Raw genomic sequence first — 23,192 nt, forward strand, 5'->3', positions numbered from 1 at the left:
TTTCTAAGGTTTTAAGAAGGGTATCTTGGTAAATGTTACCAAATGATTCTTCTACCCCCCCAAAAACAAACAAACAAACAGACAAACAAACAGGGCACACTTTAATCTGTATTATTAACATTTTCTCCATCACTTTTTAAAGTTTAGATAATCAACAAAATAATAAATCAAGTTCTGATTTATAGTATTTGACTATTTCTGGGGAATGAATGCTCACCCTAAAAATTTGAGAATTGGTTCTCAAAAGATGGTACAAGCTGGTGTCAGCATAACCCCTGTCTTCAATTCCTAACTGCTTTTCTTTTGTTAATAATGTTACTATTTTCTCAGGTACAAACTCGGAGTAATTTTTTTTTTTTTACTTCTCTACCTCTTTCACTCTCCTTAGGTGCTAGGTCCAACTAATTCTATCTCAACAGCATTTATTGTATTCATCCACACATTTCCATTCCTGCTGCTGCTTCTCTAGTTTAAGCCTTCATTATCTTTTGCCTTGACTATTACAATAGACTCTTACCATTCTTTCTACCTCCATTCTCTCCCCCTCCCAATTCATCTCTCTGGCTGTGACCAGATTAATCTTTTGAATGCATAGCTCTGATTACGCCACTCTATTTTTCAAAAAAACCTTTGATGGCTTTCCAATGCTTATAGAAAAAAGCTCACATTCATTTTCATGGCCCTGACCTGTTTTATTTTACCTGTTTTACCTCCACATTCTCAGTGTTCCAGCTAAACCTGATTAATCATCATTTTCTAAACTCATCCTTTCATTTCTTTCCCTGTCTCTTTGTTTAAATTATATTCAATTTCTAGAATATCTTCCCTTCACAACTCTGCCTGCTGGAATCCTCTCTATTCTTCAAGGCTCAACTTCTTTCTCTGATCTTGTCCAAAAATATTTTTTTCCTTCTAAGAAATCTCATAGTATTTTGTTTGTAACTTTCCTATATATTTATCATACTCTACCCTCTGTGGCTATCCAGGTCTATTTCTTCCTGTGACCTGACTTTTCTTCTCATATCACAAACTCCAGGATTTAGTTTCTTGGCTTCTCTTTCTTGTTTCTGACTGCTTTACACAGTACCTGGCACAGTGTTATTGGTTCCCCTTTCTTTACTTGGGTTTTCCACCAGTTGCTTTTCCTGAGTAGGCAAAGTAGCTGATCTACTTTATTTTTTTCTTTTCTGGTCTCCATTATGTATGATCTTTCTTTTAGGTGTCTAAAAGGGATTTAGTGATAAGCACTTCAAGGAAAATAAATTATAGGAATAGTTACAAAATTTAAAGAGGTATTAATTTATTTAGGGCCACCTGGCCTTCTTAGTTCCTCTCCCTTTCTCCCTTTCTCCCACTCCTCTGATATTTTATGCTTGTTTGATCCATTATTAGCTCAATTTTCAAAACTCTCTACTAGAATTCATTATCTTCTTTCCTTACTCACAGATTCTTCCTCCTTCAAATTTCCTCTTTTTTTTGAGGACATCATCATTATTATCTCAGTCATTCAGGTTTAAAATGTGGAGATGATCACTGATTATTGTTACTCAGTTTCTTTCCTCTGTCCCGCAATTCATGTTCCTCATATTCAATCAGTCACCAAGGCTGGTAATTAAATCTGTACATCTCTTACTGTCATTTTCATGTTTTCACTGTTGGCCATTAAAGGCAAAAAATGTAGAAGAGACAAATTGACTTGGAAAATAAATAAAACAGAAGCTTAGAAGATGGGGTTTGAGAGTAAAGATTTATATTTCTGCACTACTTTTTAAAATGTAGGAATTACAGTTTCCTGGTAAGGGATGAAGTTCATATAACAAAGGTTGGTGAGAATGTCCTTACCAGTTGTCTTAAATATTTAATGAAAAATGTTCCAAGCCAAAAAATAATGATGGCAGTGGGAGCTGCCACAATGAAGGAAGAATAACGGTACTTGAAGCATCTAGAATTTCATGCACAACAGAATCAAAGGAAAAAAAGTCCTTGGGCACAAATGTCTATGAACTACTGCTTCACATTCAATCAGCAAGAAACAAGAGGTCCTACTTCAAAGAGGCAAATGTAGTCTTATATGGTATCTTTTCCCCCTTAAATAACCAATCTTGTAATACAGTTATTTGTGTACGTGCATTCTACTACATGTGCCTTAGTTTCCGTACCGGCAAGATGAAGGGCTATATCTTCTAAGGTCCTTTATAGTTCCTAATCTATGATACCCTTCTTAAAACCTTAGCCCAGAGTTCAGTTATGAGTGTGAACTAGAGCAAAAGAAGTGTCAGTTTTAGTGTGATAAGCAGTTCTGTTTTATTTTAGTTGGTTATTAGGTTAGGTCTCAATTTCTAATTAATTTTGCTTAGTCAAGCTGTAGATATTCTAGTTGTTATAGAATCTGTCACCTTTGCCCCAATTGATAAAGGATCAAAAGGACCTAAATTTACAAAAAAATATTTGTAGCAGCTTTCTTCTTAGGGTAAAAATATTGGAAATTGAGGGAATGCCCATCAATTGGGGAATGGTTGAATAAACTGTGCTATGTGATTTCATGGAATATTATTATTCTGTAGGAAAGGATGAGTAGGATGCTCTCAGAAAAAACCTTGGAAAGTGCTCCATAAACTCAAGCAAAGTGAAATATACTGTATAAAAAGTAATAGCAATGTACAATGATCCATGATTACTCTGAAGGACTTATGATGAAAAAATTCTATCCAAAACCAGAGAAGATACTAATTGGGTCTGAATACAGATTGAAACATACTTTTTCTCTTCCTCCTTTCCTCTTTTCTTCCCTTCCTCTCTCTGTTTCTGTCTGTCTGAGTATCTATCTGTCTGTCTCTGTCTCTCTCACAACTTTATTTTTCTTGAGGATTTTCTTTTACAACATGACTATATTTATGGAAATGTTTTGTATAACTTCATGTATGATTTCTTAATGGGGATTGGAGGTGGGGTTAATAGAGAGAATCTGGATTCAGAAGTTTTAAAAACAAATGTAAAAAATTGGTTTTAAATGTAACTGCAGAAAATATTAAATAATTTTTAAAATCACTCAATTCTTAATACTGGGTATGGAAATGTTCCATTTATAGAAAGGATTCCTATAGTTTTCTTCCTTATCTTCTACCTCTAGATCATCTCTCACTTTCAGTCTGTAAGAAACTTAACCAATTCCTTCACTATTTTAAGGATGCTCTTATCTCCCTAAGTGGATAAAGTCTCATCCCTACTTAACCTCCAAAAGTTTCACTTCTACATTTCACCATTGTACAATACTAAATATCCAACCTTTGGAAGTTAACTCTTGATACCTCTTGGAGATTTTATTAGATTTGTATTTGGAAACTTTCCTTTTTTATCTTCTTTCCATGTTTTGGTTGGTTGGTTTGATTTTCATTCTTTGATTACTCCATATGATCCATATGATCACTGGGTTTGCACTGATGAATTAGACTTCTAAACCCTATTGTCCTGAATTAGTACCTTGACACCCTGTTTTCTTAGAGCTATGTGACCTAAGGACTACATGGTCAAGGCTTCCACCATTCTCTTTCTTGAGCCTGATTTCCCTATAGTAACCTCAGCAATTAGGCTGTCTACTAAGTTGAACCTCTTCAATTCACACACCTAATGTCTTGTTAACTTAAAGAATTAAAGAATTCCTCTCTCCCAGATACCTTTGACTCCTAGTCCATTATTAAAATAGAGGTAATAGGCATACTCTGGGGCCAACAAACTATAGGTAGCTATTCTCAGTCCTTCTGTTTGTTCCACTTGCCTATTGGTGTTCCCATTGTTGAATGGCCTATGGTTGATTCATGCCCCACTTTTTAGAAACCAGGTTCACAATAGGAAAATAAATACTTGGCACACACAGTAAAATATAATCAACAATTTCCCCCAACTAATTAGGACAAGTCAAGTTACATAATCTAGTATTTTACACAAGAATACAAACACACTGATATACACTGATTGCTATATATATATAGTATATACATACTATATTATAGATAGACAATTTTAAATCATTTATTTTACCAGTACGTAAACCCCTTGAAGACAAGGGAATTTGTATCTTTCTCCAGCAGTGTGCACAGCAGAGTAGATATTTAATAAATGTCTCTTGAGTTGACTAGGAATGACTAAATATATTTTAAAAGATGATTCTGTGTTTGAGAAAAGCATTTCTTTGGCCTGGTTTCACATAAAGAGTGAAACATATTGAGAGGGAAAAAAATGGAAATGAAAGAGTTGGAAATCTTGTGGAAAGACAGATTTGATTTTGCAGTGGTCTCCTTAGGTAGTGCTAAAGGCCTTGTTAGTCTGGGGTTCGGGGCTAAATTGAACCACAAACTAGGGAGTGATTCTTCTGGAAGTAGAAAGATGGATAGGTTCATCTGAGTGATTTCCTCCATTTTTTACTTTAGCAGTAAATTATTGCTAATTGAAAGCAGAGTCACTGAATCACAAAGGGTAGATCCTTGTTCAGTGGGGAGAATACTTTTTCTTGTTTGAATATAAAAATCTTAAAAAGGGGCTCATAAAGTGATTGCTATAAAAGTATGAAATCTAGTTCATGTTATTGTCTTTATTCAAAGGACACATATCACACACTCTATCAAAAAAGGCATATTTCAGGGTTCTGTGAGAGGAAACATTGACTTCCACATAATACTTCCACAGAATGGGTAATTTCAGTTGCCTGGTGATGGATGAGTGTCCAAACTTTGTTGCTGTCTTCTCATTGTTCCCACTATTCTGAAAGGAAATAAAAGGGAAAACTCATTTGATGAGATAAATTTAATGAAAGAGTTCAATATGCATCAGAATTGCAAAATAACTTGTTTAGGTTCCTTAAGCTACAGAAAAGTGTCATATTTTTTCTTACATTGTTAACCTCTTATAAGATTGAGATATTTTTTAAATGGTTGATTGCTGATATTCTTGAGATATAGGTCAGGCAGAGAAGGCAAGGACATGATCTGCACTAATAGAAGGAGTACCAACATTGGTAACATCAGAGATACATCAAAAAGAATCTTTGAGAGAAGAAAAAGAGAAACCAACTTAAAATGAATTTTCAGTTTCTATGGTATGAGTGATTAAAAAATAGGCATGAGCTTTTATGGGAAAACAGAAAGAAGAGAAACATTTAATTAGCAGTAGAGATTTATTCTTACAACAACATATTTATCTTGTTCTTCCATTAAAATCCTTTTTCAGATGCTTTAGCATGATAGTGATGAGACTGGGTTTTTGAAGTTTATGCCAGAAGAATGATATCATCATTCTTCTGGCATAAAAATGATGATACTATAACAAAAAGATTGTGTGTGTGTGTTGTGTGTGTGTGTGTGTGTGTGTGCTCTTTGGGGATCACATTAGATGAATTTGGAGGTCATTCCCAGAAGTATAGCTAATAAGTGATGATCACCAAATGACATTTTTTTTTCCCCTCTCAAATAAAGAAATCACTTATTAAAACATATATGGCTATGGGAATGTTCTATCTATTGAAGTATGAATTTGTTTCATTATGAACAATTAGCATTAAACTAAGAGCATTCTATTTGGAGTCATAGAATATTGATTTTAATTCTGGCTGTGTTATTTAGAAATCGTGTGACTTCAGGTAAGAATGTGACCTCTCTGGCTCTCAGTTTTCTCAAGTTTGACATGATAAATAGGACTAGATAAATGTAAGGATCCTTTCAGCACTAAATTTATGAACTTTTCTCCATATCAGATACATAATCTTCTAGGCTTAACTAAACATTAAAATTACTGGATATTTTATTTGTTAATATATAAGGAAAATAAAACAAATACACAAATAATTATGCACAGTATATCAGCTGTGAGAAAACTCATAACCTGAATTCACTTTTAATCAATGATATAACTGCTGTCTTCTCAATTCTGGAAATTCACTTCTTTCAAAGGCCAATATAAATACTTTTTTCCAAAAATCTTATCTTTTTTTAGAAGAAAAAAATTTCTTAATCTTTTTCCTTCATTCATGATTTGATTCTCCAAGCTTCTTTACTTCCTTCTCTTCCTCCTTATCCTTGTCCTCATTTTCCTTGTCATTCTCATCTTCCTCCTTCTCCTCTTGCTATCCTGGAGAAATCTCTCCTTTATAAATAGCTCTCTTGAATGCTTATTGATTGCCTATACCACTATTGTAGGAGGTATTTTGGTCATGTTATACATGACTAGACTCCAATAATTTTTCTTCCATCTCACCTTTTTGTTTTTCAGCTCCCTTTTTTGTATTGATTTCTTCTATTAGAATATAAGCTCCATGTCAGTAGGGATCATCTTGTTTTCTTCTCTATGTAGCATTAAATACAGTACTTGACTTTCTTCCATTTGTAACATCAAGTAAAATGCTTGGCATATAGTATGCTTTCTACTCCGTCTTGCCAATCTTTCTGTATTTCTGTGTCTTTTCTGCTCTCTTCAGCCATCATAATTGCACTTACTACTCCCTCTCTGCTCTGCTCCCTCTTTCTTCTCCTACCCCCATCACAGACAACAATCTCTCCATAATGAAAGTTAAAATTTAAGTCTCTTAGGATTCTTTTGCCTTTTAAAAATCTAATAATAGCATCAATAATCTCTGTGGGATAGGGTTATTGAAGATAGTGTTATAAAGTAATCTGATTTTCTCTTAATATTAGTTAACAAATATATGAATTTCTTATGCGTCTGTTGTATTTCACATAAACATTCCCAAAGATTGTAATCATTTTTCATATTTGTATAGTGTTATATTGTGATATTATTCCTTTCTTCTATTGTGGAGAGTTGTTTTGAATTTGTTGCTTTCATAAATAATGTTCCTGTGGACATCTTTGTACAAGTTACTTTTTATAAAAGTTATTTTCTTGGAATGTTTTTCCTCTAAAGTGGAATTCCTGGGTAATTTTTCAAAATAGCTTTAGTGGTATATTATCATGCTCTCCATGTGGCAATTTACAGTGCCACAAGCAATATAATAATGTTTCCCCACAGCTTCACTAACTTTAAACTTTATCTTTAAAGTTTAATTTTGTTAGTTTAATAGGAACTCAAAGATATCTTAAATTGCATTTAATTTATATCTCTTTAACTACAAATGAACTTCCCATTTTTTACATGATTATAAACTGTTTATGTTTTCTGTATGTGAACTATTTGTTTATTAATCATTTATTTCTTAAGCGGAATATAGGTTTGAATTTAATTTATATAATTTTAATTTAATATATAATTAATTTATATGAGTTAATTAATACATGTTAATTTATATATAATTAATATATAAATTATATTACATAATTATATAACATAATAAATAATATATTAATTTAATGTAATTTATATATATTAATTAATTTAATTTAAATTATATATTTTAATTTAATCATATTAATTTATATAATTAACTTAATTAGACTTGTATCAAGTCTATATTTTGTATAGTGAACTTTTATTAATTATGTTAATTAATTATGTTATTTAATTTTGATATTTATTATATTTCATTGTATAGTTTTAAAAATTACATCATCACATTATAATGTAGCCATATTTCTCTGATAAATACTCATTTTTTAATAGTCAGGAATTTATTTTTTCCCAAAAGATAGGATAAATATAGCATTACATTTTCTTATGGTTTTAAAAAGAATTTTAGAAGTTTCTCATTTTAACCATTTAGAATAGAATAGTGTGAAATATAGATTCAAGATAATTCTATTTCAAACAGATATCCAGTTATAGTAATGATATTTATTCAAGTATCCCTTTATTCATTTTGTAGTTTCTGATTTTAGAATTATACTTCTACAATGTGTTTTAACATCTGGAGGGACAAGTACAACCTTTAAATTTATCTGTATGTAATTCATCTCTCTATCTATCATCTCTTTATAGGTACAGGTTACACTATATATATTTTGAAAGAATAACATGCAATGTATATGTTTCACATGTCAGTATATTGGAGCTAGAAAAAAATCAATTAAAGGTGTGATTATCTAATTTTTAATTATAATTATAATATCTCTTTATTATTCAAAATACATGAAAAGATAGTTTTCAACATTTACTCGTACCAAACCTTGTGTTCCAAATTTTTCTCCCTCTGCTCAACCCTATCTCCCGACAGCAAGTGATACAATATAGGTTAAACATATGTAATTCTTGTAAACATATTTCCAGATTTGTCATGTTGCAAAAGAAAAATCAGATCAAAAATGGGGGAAAGAGGAAGAAAAAAATGAGCTAACAAACAACAATATTTAAAAATTATTTGTTCATATCCTTATCAATTGGGGAATGTCATGTGTTCTTATACATTTGAGTCAATTGTCTATATATTTTAGAAAAGAACCCTTTATCTGAAACATCGGATGTAAAAAATTTCCTTCAGTTTTCTGCTTCCCTTACAATTTTGGCTGCATTGGTTATGTTTGTATAAAACCTTTTAAATTTAATATAATCAAAATTATCCATTTTGCATTTTGTAATATTTTCTATTTCTTCTTTGGTTATAAATTCCTCTCTTCTCCACAGATCTAAGAGGTAGGATATCCCTTATTTTCCCAATTTATTTATAGTATCACCCTTTGTATCTAATTACGAACTCATTTTTATCTCCTCTTGGTATAGGGTATTAAGGGTTGGTCAGTGCCTTTCTACCATATCATTTTCCAGTTTTTCCAGCAATTTTTGTTGAATAATTAATTATTATCCCAAAAGCTGGAGTCTTTGGATTTATCAAACACTAGGTTACTAGAGTCATTGACTATTTTATCTTGTGAACATAATCCATTCCACTGATCCTCTATTCTATTTCTTAGCTAGTACCAAATGATTTTGGTGACTACTGCTTTATAATATAGTTTTAGATCTGGTCACCTTTATTTGCATTTTTTTTTTTTACTAATTTCTTTGAAAATCTTGATACCTTTTTTCTTCCAGATGAATTTTGTCATCAGTTTTTCTAGTTTTGTCTATTTTGTTGATTTTTTCATAAAACCAACTCTTAGTTTTGTTTATTAGTTCAATAGTATTTTTTACTTTCAATTTTATTAATCTCTTCTTTGATTTTTAGGATTTCTAATTTGGTATTTAATTGGGGGGTTTTAATTTGTTCTTTTTTTTTTTTTTAGTTGCATTGTCAACTCATTGAACTTTTCTTTTTCTTTTTTATTCATGTAAGCATCTAGAGATATAAAATTTTCCCTAGAACTACTTTGGCTGCATACCATGAGTTTTGGTATGTTGTATCATTATTGTTATTTGTCTTGGATGAAATTATCAATAGTTTCTATGATTTGTTGTTTCATCCATTCATTCTTTAGCATTAAATTATTTAGTTCCCAATTCATTTTTGGTCTATTTTTCCATGGCTCTTAATTACATATAATTTTTCTTACATCATTATCTGAAAAGGATGAATTTTATTATTTCTGCCTTTTTGCATTTGATTATGAATTTTTTATTTCTTAATACATGGTCAAGTTTTGTGTAGATGATATATACCACTGACCAAAAAAAAGTATATTCCTTTCTATCTCCATCCAATTTTCTCCAAAGGTTTATCATACCTAGCTTTTCTAAAATTCTATTCATCTCCTTAACTTTTTTCTTCTTTATTTTGTGATTAGATTTATCTAGTTCTGATAAAGGGAGGTTGAAATCTTCCACTAGTATAGTTTTGCTGTTTATTTCTTTTTGCAACTAACTTAATTTCTCCTGTAGGAATTTGGATGCTATATCACTTGATGCATATGTGTATTGCATATTAGTACTGATATTACTTCATTATCTATGGTACCCTTTAGCAAGATGTAGTTTCCTTCCTTATCTCTTTTAATTAGATCTATTTTTTGCTTTTGCTTGATCTGAGATCAGGATTACGATCCCTACTTTTAAAATTTCAGATGAAGTGTAATAGATTCTGCTCCAATCTTTTACCTTTATTTTTTATGTATTTCTCTGCTTCAAAGGGGTTTCATGTAAACAATGTATTGTAGGATTCTGGCTTCTAATTCACTCTGCTATCAGCTTCCATTTTATGGGAGCGTTTATCACATTCACAGTTAAAATTACTAACACTGTATTTCCTGCCATACTATTTTTTCCAAGTTATACTTTTCTGTCTCTTTTCACCCTTTTCCTTCTCACCAATGTTTTGCTTCTGATCACCATCTCCCTCAATCTGCCCTTTCTTTTTTCCAGGTTCCTTTTCTTATCCATTTCTACTTCTACTTCTGCCCTTCCTTCTGTTAGCCCCTCCTTCCTTTCTCCTTTCCCCTCCTACTTCCCTATAGGGTGAGACAAATTTCTATACCAAACTAAGTGTGTATAATATGATATTCCTTCTTTGAGCCAAATCCAGTGAGATTAAGGTTCAATCAATGTTCATCCTCTTTTCTTCTTTTCCTCAACTGTAATAGATCTTCTGTGCTTCATTATGTGCTATCATTTACCCCATTTTAGTTCCCCTTTATTTTTCTGCTGGTATGATCCCTTTTGCATCCCTAATTTCTTTTTTAATATCATCACATTAAAGTCAACTCATACCTATATCCTTTAAATATGCCACTTCTTACTGCCCTGACAAAGGTATAGTTCTCAAGAATTACATGTATCATCTTTCCATGTAGATGGAAAACAAAATGATGGAAACATTTTACCCTTTGAAAAACATACTTTTTTCTTCTCTTTTCATTTCTTTATGCTTCTCTTGAGTCTTGTATTTGAAGATAAAATTTTCTATTCGATTCTGGTCTTTTCATCAAAAATGATTGAATGACCATCTTTTCCCCTGAAAGATAACATTTAGTTTTGCTGGGTAGTTGATTCTTGGTTGTAGTCCAATCTCTTTTGCCTTTTGGAATATCATATCTGTCTTTAAAGTGGAAGCAGCTAGGTCTTGAGTAATTCTAATTGTGGCTCCTTGATATTTGAATTGTTTCTTTCTGATGGTTTACAGTACTTTCTCCTTGATCTGATGACTCTAGAATTTAACTACAATATTCCTTGGAGTTTTTATTTTGGAATCCCAGTCAGGCAGTGATCAGTGGATTCTTTCAATGTCTATTTTATCCTTTGGTTTTAGGATGTCAAGACAGTTTTCCTTGATGATTTCTTGAAAGATGTTGTCCAGGTTGTTTTTCTCATCATAGCTTTCAGGTGACCCAATAATTTTTAGTTTATCTCTCCTCCATCTATTTTCCAAGTCAGTTGATTTTCCAATGTAGTATTTCATATTTTGTTCTAGTTTTTCCTTTTTTTGAATTTATTTGACAGATTTTTGATGTCTCATTGAGTTATTCTCTTCCATTTATCCAATTCTAATTTTTATTTAATTATTTTCTTCAGTTAGCTTTTTTACCTCCTTGTGCATTTGGCCCAATTGTACTTTTAGAGGAGTTTTGTTCCTTGGATTTTTTTTTCTATTTTGACAATTCTATTTTTAAGGAGTTGTTTTCTTTCTTTCTTTTTTTCCATTTCACCAATTCTGTTTTTCAAGGAGTTGTTTTTTCTTCCATTTTGCCAAATCTATTTTAAAGTTGTTTTCTTCAGTCAATTTCTGTTTTCTTTTCCAAACTCTCCTTTAAAACTCTCACTTCTTTCTCCAATTTTTCTTCTTAATCTCTTTTAATATGCTTTGTGAACTCTTCCAAGAGAGCCTTTTGAGTTTGAGACTAGTTCATATCCCCCTTTGAGGTTTCACCTGGAATTGTTTTGTCCTTGGTGTTCTCTTCTGAGTTTGTGTGTTGTTCTTCCCTATCTCCATAATAGCTCTCTTTGGCCAGAGCTGTTTTGCTTTTTTTTTTGCTCATTTTTAAAGGTTGAGGTCTGCTCCTGGAGTACAGGGGAGATTGTTTTGAGCTTCCTCTACAGGTGATAGAGGCTTCTCACTGCCTGCACTGGAGTCAGTAGTTCTGCAGGCTTCCTTACTGTACTGGGTGGGTCTGACCAAGTCCTGCCTATTATGCTGGTTGTAGTTGCCTTCTGTAGTTGAGTTGGAGGTTTCACAGATAGTCTGTTAATGCACTGGCTTTCTGAACCACGACAGAGTAGCCAACTCTGATATATTTTGACTAAGGGTTTCCCACTAGATTCCCTTTATGGGGCTTTCTGCCATACCTGTGCTGGGCTGTGTTACCCACTTCCAATTGAGAAAAACTCTTCTTGAAGACCTTAAAATATATCTTTTACTGGAAAATAATTCCACTCTGAATACTTGTGAGTTCTATCACTCTAAAATCTATTCAGAGGCTTGATATAGTATTGATTCTGAGGGAAGACAAGAAGAGCTCAAAGTCTTGTTTATTCTCTGCCATCTTGTGATTATCAGATTTGTACTATAAAGTTAGAATGTAAAGTTTTAAAGGTCCCTGATGTCTCTCAAGAATGTGTACATATGGAATACCATATAGCATTCTCACTCTCTCTGTTATTTGCATATATATATACATATATATATGTATGTATGTATGTGTGTATACACATAATTTACATGTGATTTTATTTTTGTGAGAATTCTTGATTTAGAGATTCTCTCCACCACCTCAGATTAGCAACACAACTATAAGTTACAGCCTTAGAAAATTTCCTGGAGCACTAGAAAATTAAGTTACTTGTCCATGGTCACAAAGATAATATATATGCTACAGAAAGAACTTGAATCCAGTTCTTCTTGACTCCAAAGTTATCCCTTTAGTCGCAATACCATGCTGTCTATTAACTTTTATCACTATATATAGACATATAAATACCCATTTTGTAAAAGTAAATTATGTTTATTATTAGCATTAGTTATATTTTAATTTATCCAAAATTGTGGTGTGTGCTCATACAGAAATAATATTTTCTGATATGTTTCAATTGAAACAACTCAATCCTGAATTATTGGAAAAAGGTAATCAGTGATAAGTAATGGGAAATGACTTTCAGAAATAACATTGACATTGATTCAATTACATTTAAATAGAAGTTTAACTGTTATAAATCTGTTGCTATAAAGAGACCAAAAAATTCTCATAAAACAGCATAGTCAGCAAACACATGACTTCATTAACAAATGAAGAGAGATGATATCCAAAAGCACTATTAGTTTAGAATATTAATTCTTCTGCAAAATCTTACAAAAGATGATGGATGACTAGGCACAATGCCATCTTATAAAGCAGAAAGAAGCAGTGAAAATTAAAGCCAGTTTTAAGAAATGTTGGCAGGACAACCAACCAATCAGAGTCTTCCAAATAACATTTAAGGACAAAAAAGGAAGGACAACAAATAAAAGAAAAATGAGATATAAAGATTACTATCATAAATATAAATAACCCAATTCAATTATGTATTAATTATAATATAAGATGAGACCTCAAATAGGGAAACATAAATAATGTTTATTACTGTATCTAGCAATCTATTTTTTTTTCTTTTTCTTTTTTGTTTTTTTGCTGAGGCAATTGGGGTTAAGTGACTTGCTCAGGGTCACACAACTAGGAAATGTTAAGTGTCTGAGACCAGATTTGAACTCAGGTCCTCCTGACTTCAGGGCTGGTGCTCTATCTACTGCACCACCTAGTTGCCCTGTATCTAGCAATCTAAAAGATTTGGACTTAATTAATCTAGGAGAGATTTAGTGATTTAAAAGATCTAGATCTAGAAAGTCTAGAAGAAATTATTGTTGAGTTCAAATTGAAGTGTTTTGGCTTGATCATTTACAATGAATTTTTTTTTCTTTTTTTAATTTTAAAAATTTATTTATTTAGTTTTTTGCTGAGGCAATTAAGGTTAAGTGACTTGTCCAGAATCACACAGTCAGGACATATTAAGTTTCAGAGGCTGCATTTGAACTCAGGTCCTCCTGATTTCAGGGCCAATACTCTATCCACTGTACCATCTAGCTGCTCCTACAATGGAAATATTAAGGAAATAAAGAAATGTTGTCTAGGTGACATGAATGTGGATGGAAAATTAAAGAACATATCCATTACTATGAGTATCTGAGAGAGTATGGATGGGTGATGAGTTGAATCTAGAAATGAACAAGAGCAAGAGAATAGACCGGATTGCACTTGGGAAATTGAAAGCTTCTTTTGAAAGGTCCCTCACAAGTTTTCCTAGAAACAGAGATCAATATTTTTAATGCCAACATCCTGCCAGTATTGTCATAGGACATGGAAACATGGCGTACAAAAAGTCTTTGAAAAATAAAAATGAGTATCACAGAATGGGCAATGAAGAGGCACATGATAGATGTGAATTGGCTACAACCTACAGAGAACTTTGAAGATCAGGAGTACAAGATGTCATCAAGAAATGCATGATATGAGGAGATAGTCCAGGCATGTGGCCAAGGTAAGATGGATAGCTACAATGCTCTACTGTTCAGGACAGCCACATGTAATAAAGGAAACTTTAAAAGCTGTTGAAAGATGACAAAATCCATGACCAAAGAAGGAATACAATTTGTTGTAGTGAAGTATTAAAGGCATTCTGAGTGTAGTCTTGGCCCTACTTGTAAGACTTTGGGAAAGTCTCTACCTCTGTGAACTGATGTTTTTTCATTTGTAAAATGAGGGGAATGGATTATATCACAAGGTTTGACACTGGAAGGGGTGTTAACTAGGTTAAAAAACTTAATCTACTTGGGGCCTATGGAATAAATATAGCAAGCAAAATTCCTTAATGAGGCCTGAATCTGATTAAATAAAAAAATTCAATTGGGAAATGTTTAACAAATAAATAAAAACACATTACAACATAGATAATATTGATTTGTGGTTTTCTAAGTCAATATATTGCTTGTGAGGATCCATCTGTATTTGAGTTTGACACCACTGATTCACTTTACAAATGAGGAAACTGAGACTAATCTTGAAAATCCTTTTTTAGACATAGTATTTTATGATTCCATATTATTTAGATAAATTTTACTATCAGCTTGTAAAATGCAATACAGTATCACATGTGACTTTTAAATAGAAGTATATTAAATGTATATATTTTATGTATGCAAATTTCTCTTTGATAATCTTCATTTGGTTTCTATAATTTAGCTGTGATTTTGATTTGCTGTGTTTGTAGTGTCTTTTTTTCCCCCATTTGTTTTACTTTGATTTGTGAAATTACCTCTTTGGATCTGTAATCTGCCTGTACACTGAGGACAGATAAACTAAATTTGGCTTGGAAATTTGAATCTACCAGCATCTGACAATGAATGTGCTATGGACAAAAGGATGGAGAAGTGGTTTTAATGCTAGGAAGCTTCAAGTCTGACCTCTGGAATATACTGTCTGTGCTATTTTAGGCAAGTTACCTACCCTTTCAGTACTTTAGGCCAGTAGTCCTTCCTTCCTTCCTTCCTTCCTTCCTTCCTTCCTTCCTTCCTTCCTTCCTTCCTTCCTTCCTTCCTTCTTTCCTTCCTTCCTTCCTTCTTCCCACAAAAAAGATAAACATAAATGGGATCCAAATGCAAGTTCAATCTCCAAGAAAAATTCACAACAATAGGGAAATTACAAAAGAGCAACTTCACTTGTGAGTGCATTATGGCGCTGCTTTTGTAGAAATACTGAGTCCTTTTCTGCTACTCACTGAACTACTCACTTACTGATATCTCCATTTTGGAAGTTGTGATCCATCTTCATCAGCTGTTGCTATACATAATTTTGCAGCTGCCACCTGCCACTGATGCTGCCACTGCCTATGAATCCATAGCTTTATGGCATTGCTTCAGCAAAGTTTTCTTGTCCAAATGGTGCTACAGTAAGCAGAAAAATATATTCTTTTCAAGAATCACGGATCTTCTCTTTTCTTCCTCCCAGCAATTTCTCATATTCTTTAATTAGCCCATTTAACTCTACAAATTAAAAAAACAAACAAACCCTTTTTTTGGTTTTTAGTTTTGAATTCTATTCCTCACTGATCACCCCTTTCCCCCAAGGTGAAGGCAAGAAAAACAAAACCCATTAAAATATGGATAGTCAAGCAAAATGAATCTCCACATTAACTATTTCCAAAACAAATAAAGAAATGAAAATGTTTTAGTTTGCACTCTGAGTCTCCCAACTCTCTGGAGGCAGATAGTATATTTTTATCATGAGTAATTTGAAATTGTGGAAGATCATTGGATTGATCTGAATTACTCAGTCTCTCAGAGTTAATTATCTTTACAATACTGTTCTTTCTGCATATGTTTTTTCCTGGTTCTGCTAATTTCACTCTGCATCAGTTTATATGTCTTGTCAAATTTATTGTTTTTTAATAATAGCTTTTTATTTTTCAAATATATTTCAATATTCACCTTTGCAAAATCTCATGTTCCAAAAGTTTTCCTTTTTCTCTTTCCCTCCTCCCTATAGGAGGGAAACTAGACAGCAAACAATCCAGTATAGGTTAAACATAAGCAAATTTTCTAAACATATTTCTACATTCATCATGTTAAACAAGAAAAATCAGATCAAAAGGGGAAAAAGCATAAGAAAGAAAAAAGAACATGCAAACAAACAACAGCAAAAAGGTGAAAATACTCTGCTTTGATTCACATTCAATCTTTATAATTCTCTCTGGATGCAGATAGTTCTTTATATCACAAGTCTATTAAAATTACCTTGAAGCACCTCATTGTTGAAAAGAGCAAAGTCCACCACTCCTACATTTCTCTGAAACCACCCTCTTCAATATTTCTTAGAATACAGTGGTGTTCCATAACATCTACATACAAAACTTATCCAGCCATTATCTAATTGATAAGTACCTCCTAATTTTCCAATTCTTTGCCATCACAAAAAGATCTGCTATATATATAGGTCCTTTTTTTCTTTCTTTGATCTTTTTGAACCCCTGTATCTTCTGATTGCAGCCTTTTGAAAATGTAATTTTCTTTGTCCTCAAGTTGCTGCTTACATCCTCCTTCCCCAGGGGTGATATGATTTTTGTTGTTTAGTCATTTTTCAATTGTGGTGGACTCTTGGTGACCCTATTTGGAATTTTCTTGGCAAAGATACTGGAAGGGTATCTTCTCCACTCAGCTTCTTTTGTGATGAGGGAACTCATTGAAATCAAGAAGGCGAGTCTTCCTGATTCTAGACCCAGCACTCTATCTATTGTGCCATCTAAACTCCTTCCCCAAGGATGAGATAAAACCTCTCTTTGGATGCCTGCTACATAGCCTTTGCTCATATTTTCACTTCCTATATGACATTAATCAGTCTGATACTGTTTCATAATTACAGCATGTATCTTTTTTTGGCAACCATTATTTTTTCTTATCTCTCTTTTAAAGTAGCCAGTGTTCTTCTAAGTATAAAAAGTAAAATAGGAAGAATCAGCTTCTTTGTATTTATTTGAGAGCTTTAAGTTGATGATTATGGTAAGGAAGTATTTCTTCCACTGAGAATATCTTTCCCCAGGACTGGATTTTTATTGTGTTTTTCTTCTCCTGTGATAATTTCACAGGGATTAGCTATATTTTTGAGATGTGATAGTTTCTGTAATTTATATTGCTGGCTTCATTTGTTATTTCTCTTCCCCTACCCAATATTACTATTGAAATAGGTTTATAAAAGAGTGAATCTAATTTAGACCTCAGAAATCATTATTTACCTTTTTTTTATTATAGAGATTGTTAAAGCTGAGAACCAGAGAGTAAAGACAATTACTCAGTTCATATCATTAGTCAAGGGAAACATCTGAAATTAAACCTTGGGTTTCCTAACCACCAAGTCAGAGTTTTTCCAAATACCATGTAACTTTTTTTTAGTTCCTTTTATTGAATCCAGGACTAAATAGGATAATATAGGTAGCATAGGAAGCTCTTGTTACTTCAGGGGAAAGGGAATGGTTCCCTAAGAGAAAGCATCTTTTCGATTATTATTTAGATAAGGACATTTTTGTTCCCTGAGAAGTGTAAAAAATTTATTGTAGTCCCAGATTCATTTGTTTGACCTAAAAAGACTGTACCCAGTCTTTTTGGCCCAGTCAGTAAATGAGTGAGCCAGAAGTTAGGAAGACTAGAGTGCAAATATAATCTTAAGACATTTACTGTCTGTGTGATTCTGGGCAAGTCACTTTACCTCTGGTTAGTGGAAAGGAGATTATTCTTAGAGGAGACATTTCACTTTTTTTTTTTTGTTTTGCTTTATTGTATCTTGATTTTTAATAAAGTCATTGGCTTCCATTTTCTCAATTCTAATTTTTAAGGAATTATTTTCCTCAGTGAGCTTTTGTACCTTTCCCCTCATTTGGCCTATTTTGCTTTTAAAGGCATTCTTCTCTTCATTAGTTTTTTTTTTTTTTTTTGTATTTCTTTTTGCACTATTCCTAATTCTCTTTCTACTTTTCCTCTACCCCTCTTACTTGATTTTCAAAATCCCTTTTGAGCTTTTTCATGGCCTGAAACCAATTCTAATTTTTCTTGAAGGCTGTGGAAATAAGAGTTTTGACTTTGTTACTTTCTTTTGAAAGTGTGTTTTGATCTTCTCTGTGACCCATAGTAACTTTCTATGATCATAATCCTTTTCTGTTGTCTGCTCATTTTCCTAGCCTATTACTTGGCTTTTAATTCTTTGTTAAAGTAGGGCTCTGTTTCCAGGATGGAGGGTGTAATGTCTTAGGCTGTTTTCAGAGCTCTTTCTTGGGACATGACCACAAGCTCTTTTTTCTGTCCTGAATTGTAAGGAAGTCCCTGCCCCACTGTAACTGTAAGATCTAGTGTGCTAAAGCAACAAGAGTCTCACCTTGGTGGAACTGGTCCTGGGCCATGCTGGTGATGCCTGCCTGGGGATGGCAAGCTGGATGCCCACCCCACTACCACAGACCTTCTCTGTTGATCTTCCAAGTGGTTTCTGGTGCCCCCCAACTGAGAGGGAAACCACTAATCCTGACATTGATTCAAAGGTCCCTGGACCATTCTTACTTTATTAGCATAGGGCCATGCAAAGGGCAGGAACTCTGGAGAAATTAAGGCTCAGTATGATTGATTTAATCCTACACCAAGGTGTTAACTCAATGGAATTGATAAGACAATGGTTATCTAGTTTAGCATGGTGATTAATAGTTCTCTACTTCAGTATGATTAACTCAATGGAATTGATAAGACAATGATTATCTAGTTTAGCATGGTGATTAATAGTTCTCTATGGTCAGTATGATTGATTTAATCCTAAAACAAGGTGTTAACTCAGTGGAATTAAGATAATGATTAATACTTAGTATAGTTCTACAAGTTAACACCTATTCTACAAGATTGACACTTATGATGATGTACTTGTAATAGAGTATTTAAACTGAGGACAAAATCAACCACGAAGAGTTCATCTTTGATCAGCCCCATGGTGGCTCTCCTGCCTCCTATGTTCCTTCACTAAAACCAGGACCCATTCCAGAGGACCCCCAGGAGAAGGAGACAAACTGTGAAGGAAATAATAAAGACTTTGGACTTTATTCCTGATTATTCTTTCAGTGATTACTTTGCTGAGACCAAGACTGGTCCCGAGACCTCCAGAAAGTTAACCAGAACACTACAGGGCCAGGTCAGGACTGGGGCTGCATTGGCTCAGTGTACTTCCCGTACTGAAACTACATGTTGGATTTCATTCTAATGTCTAAAATTTGTTTAAAGTTATTATTTAAAGGAATTTGGAGTAGTTTTGGGGAGAGATTGGGCAAGTTCCTGTCTTCACTCCACCATCTTGACTCTGCTTCTCAACTATAAAATGAAGATCATGGTAATACTTGCCTTCCAGGGTTATTATGAGAATCAAATGCAATAATATTTGTTATGTGCTTACAAATGTCTAGCACATAGTAGGTGCTTAATAAATATTTCTTCCTTTCCCTTGTAGATAATTTACCTTTGTTAAAATGCAAGTAATATCACTGGCAGAGGCAACATTTTAAAGCTATTTTGACTAGAAGATGCTTATGACTATGGAAACTGTCATGTAAAATAGAAGGGAGAGAAATGGCTAAGTATTCACAGAAAGCCTGGGAGTTGAGAGGATGAAATGAAGAAAAATTTCATTATTTTATAATTTTGATTGAGGCCAGGAGCCAAGGGCATCATATTGGCTGACATGAACGGACTTTTCCTTTGAGAAAAACACAAAACATCCCTGGTACTTGCCTCCCTCACCTTCCTCCACATACCTCCCCCACCCCTACCCCAGGGCTGTTTGGGCAATGATAATTAAATCAACTAGAGTCATGGAAGCATGGATTCATAGATTTAGAGCTGGTAGGAATATTAGAGGCCAACCTCCTTAGTTGACAAGTAAGGACCCTGAGAAATAGAAAAATTAAGTAATTTTTCCAAAGTTGTAAGGATATTAAGTTTCTGAATCAGAATTTGAACCCATATTTTCCTAACTAGAAGCCCAGGACCTTCTTCACAGTATTAGGAGATGTCATTCTTACCTCATCACTTAAGTATCTCTAACCCTGACCAGTATAATTATAAAGTGGTGGAACTTCTAGGTTCCTTCCATTCATCTTGTTTTTGAGGACATGAATTTAATAGATATCTAAATCTTTCATGAGTCAGAAAGAAAGCTTGGGGCCAGGCTGATGGTATCAGATATTTCATTCAGTTCAACAAACTAGAGTTTACCAGTCACTGTGTTAAATACTGAGTAAAGAAGGACAAAAATGACACAGTCCTTGCCCTTAAACAATCTATATTCAGCTGAGGGAAAACAACATGTAAACAAAGGTAAAGTGGATTAAATTAGAGAGTACTTGACTAATTCCCCAATCAACTTGATTAGATTTTTTGGTGGCATCTGAGAGAGATATCTTAGTGGATGTCCACTGGTTCCTTATACAAAGGCATTGAGAACTCCAGAATTGACTACTATGTTCCAAATTATGAAAGGAATGGAAGAATGAATGAATGAATGAATGAATATAAGGGAAAAAGACACACACACATTTTAATATAATATATAGGATATCTCAAAAGTCTGAGTGAAGTTTTAAGTTTCTCTAACCTCTGAAGTGTAAATACTACAAATAGAAATAGAATTGTTTTATAATTTAATTATTTAAATTTCTTTTATCTTTATTTAGCTTCGTAGGATCTGAACAATATATTTTTTTATTTTAGTTTTTAACAAAATAGAGTATCTTATCATTCATTATGCATTACATATGAGACAGTTTCTGGATGACTCTCAGACCAATGGATTGGTAGGGGACACTTTCTTATTTGGTTATATCAGCACCTGATCTCTGTTAGATTTTTCCTTGTGGAGTTGCATCAAAATTGCATGCCCTGCATACATGAAAACCAAATTTTTTGGATGATCTTAAGGTTAGGATTACAAATATGTGAGAGGGAGAGAAAGAGAGAGAGAGAGAGAGAGAGAGAGAAAGAGAGAGAGAGAGAGAGAGAGAGAGAGAGAGAGAGAGAGAGAGAGAGAGATTTTTATTTGTAAAAAACTAGGAACAAAAAGAATGCCAATCAAGTGGGGAGTTTCTGACAAATTATAATATATGAATTTAGTGGATTATGTTTGTGCTATGAAAATACAAAATCATAATTTCAGAGAAACTTCAGAAGTTTTTTATAATCAGATGGGGAGTAAAGTGAATAGAACTACAACAATAATTTATTCAATTAACAACATTGTAAAGAAAACAATAACTGGAAGACAAGAACTCTCATCAATGATCACAAATCTAGGGGTTTGATGAAGAAGCATACTACCTCCTTCTTGACACAGAGCGATGGACTCACGATGTAGGACAAGATAATAATTTTTGGATATAGTAAATGTGCAAGGTTTGTTTTGCTTGACTGCTTATAATAAGGATTATTTCGCATAACTTATGAAAAGAAATTTAGGAAGGGAGTTAGCAGTAACATTGCTAAAAAGCAAAAAAAAAGAAGAAAGGAAAGAAAAGAGGATGATTGAAGCATTTTAAAAATGCACAGAATGGAGTAAAAGAAAATCCCAAAGGGACAGTTCTAAAATGAACATGCTGAATTTATTATATACTCAAAAAACCCAACAAGGTGCACATAAAAGAAATTCACACATAATCCTCTTTTATTTTCTTCTTTGTATGTAGATTTTTTGTGTGTTTGTTAAATTTAGAATAATTCTTATAAGGATGGACTCTTTTTTATTGGAGCTATCCTTTTTCCATAGTCTATAAAATTGAGCTAATAGACAAATTAACTCTCTCCATGTCTCTGTCTCTATCTCTTTTTCTGTCAGTATGCTTACTCTCACTTTTACTTTTATAGATCAGATAAGAGATTAACAAATAAGAGATTAACATGGGGGAGGAGACTAGGGGATATGTTCCCTTCCTACATATGTGATTTCTTCAGTTTAGCAGCAGTTAATAGTGACTTGTAGAAACCACATAGGAGATCAACATGAGTTTATGCAGGGAATGAGAAGGTAGTTAATGGATAATATTCTTGAACTCCAAACTTTATGTGTTTAAGTTGTTTCAGTCATAACCCATTTGAAGTTTTCTTGGCAGATATTAGAAAGTTTTTCATTTCCTTCCCCAATTCATTTTACAGATGAAGAAACTGAGGTAAACTGGATTAAATGACTTGCCAGGGTCATATAGCCAATAAGTATTTGAGGCTAGCTTTGAACTCCTGAAGATGAATCCACCTGACTCTTTAAGACCTCCACTCTGCCACTTTGTGGTGCAGTAATTTTACATTTCTTATGCAATATCATCCTGGATGGATTGACTCTGTCCATCCAGACAGAGGAAGGAAGATTTCTTGAGAAACTCAACTTTGACAGTATTCTCATAGTAACTCTAAGTTTATTTGGGAATGCAAGAGTTTGGAGCTGAAAGATTTTTTTTTTTTTTTGATGCAGCACTGTCCTTGAATAAAGAGGAGGATTAATTGGTGTAATTAGTTTCTGACCATCTTGGAGAGTAAATTCAATAAATTACTCAAAGGCTCAATGCTTTCTTAGAAGCCACTAAAGCATGTTTTCATCTTTTGGTTAACATATCTGTGGGTCAATCACTTAAACTCTATAGTTTAGTCTAAACTAGAGGATGTTGGCTTTTGTGTGTGTGTGTGTGTGTGTGTGTGTGTGTGTGTGTGTGTGTGTGTGCGTGTGTGTGTGTGTGTGTGTGTGTGTGTAGGTTATATAGGGTTCCGTGGAGAAGAAAAGCTCAGCAGAATGTGCAAAAGT

General features: G+C 33.2%; 1 long non-coding RNA gene across 1 annotated transcript in view; it reads right to left on the reverse strand.

The window, feature by feature from the left end:
* Positions 1-4,551: 4,551 nt before the first annotated feature.
* The window catches only part of LOC127549606 (uncharacterized), a 22,676-nt gene continuing 4,035 nt past the window's right edge, over positions 4,552-23,192 (reverse strand). Inside the window, exon 4 of the long non-coding RNA XR_007950671.1 lies at positions 4,552-4,758. This is a non-coding gene — a long non-coding RNA (uncharacterized LOC127549606). The remainder of the gene's footprint in view (positions 4,759-23,192) is intronic.

This window comes from Antechinus flavipes, chromosome 2 (genome assembly GCF_016432865.1).
Source record: "Antechinus flavipes isolate AdamAnt ecotype Samford, QLD, Australia chromosome 2, AdamAnt_v2, whole genome shotgun sequence".
NCBI classification, from domain to species: Eukaryota; Metazoa; Chordata; class Mammalia; order Dasyuromorphia; family Dasyuridae; genus Antechinus; species Antechinus flavipes.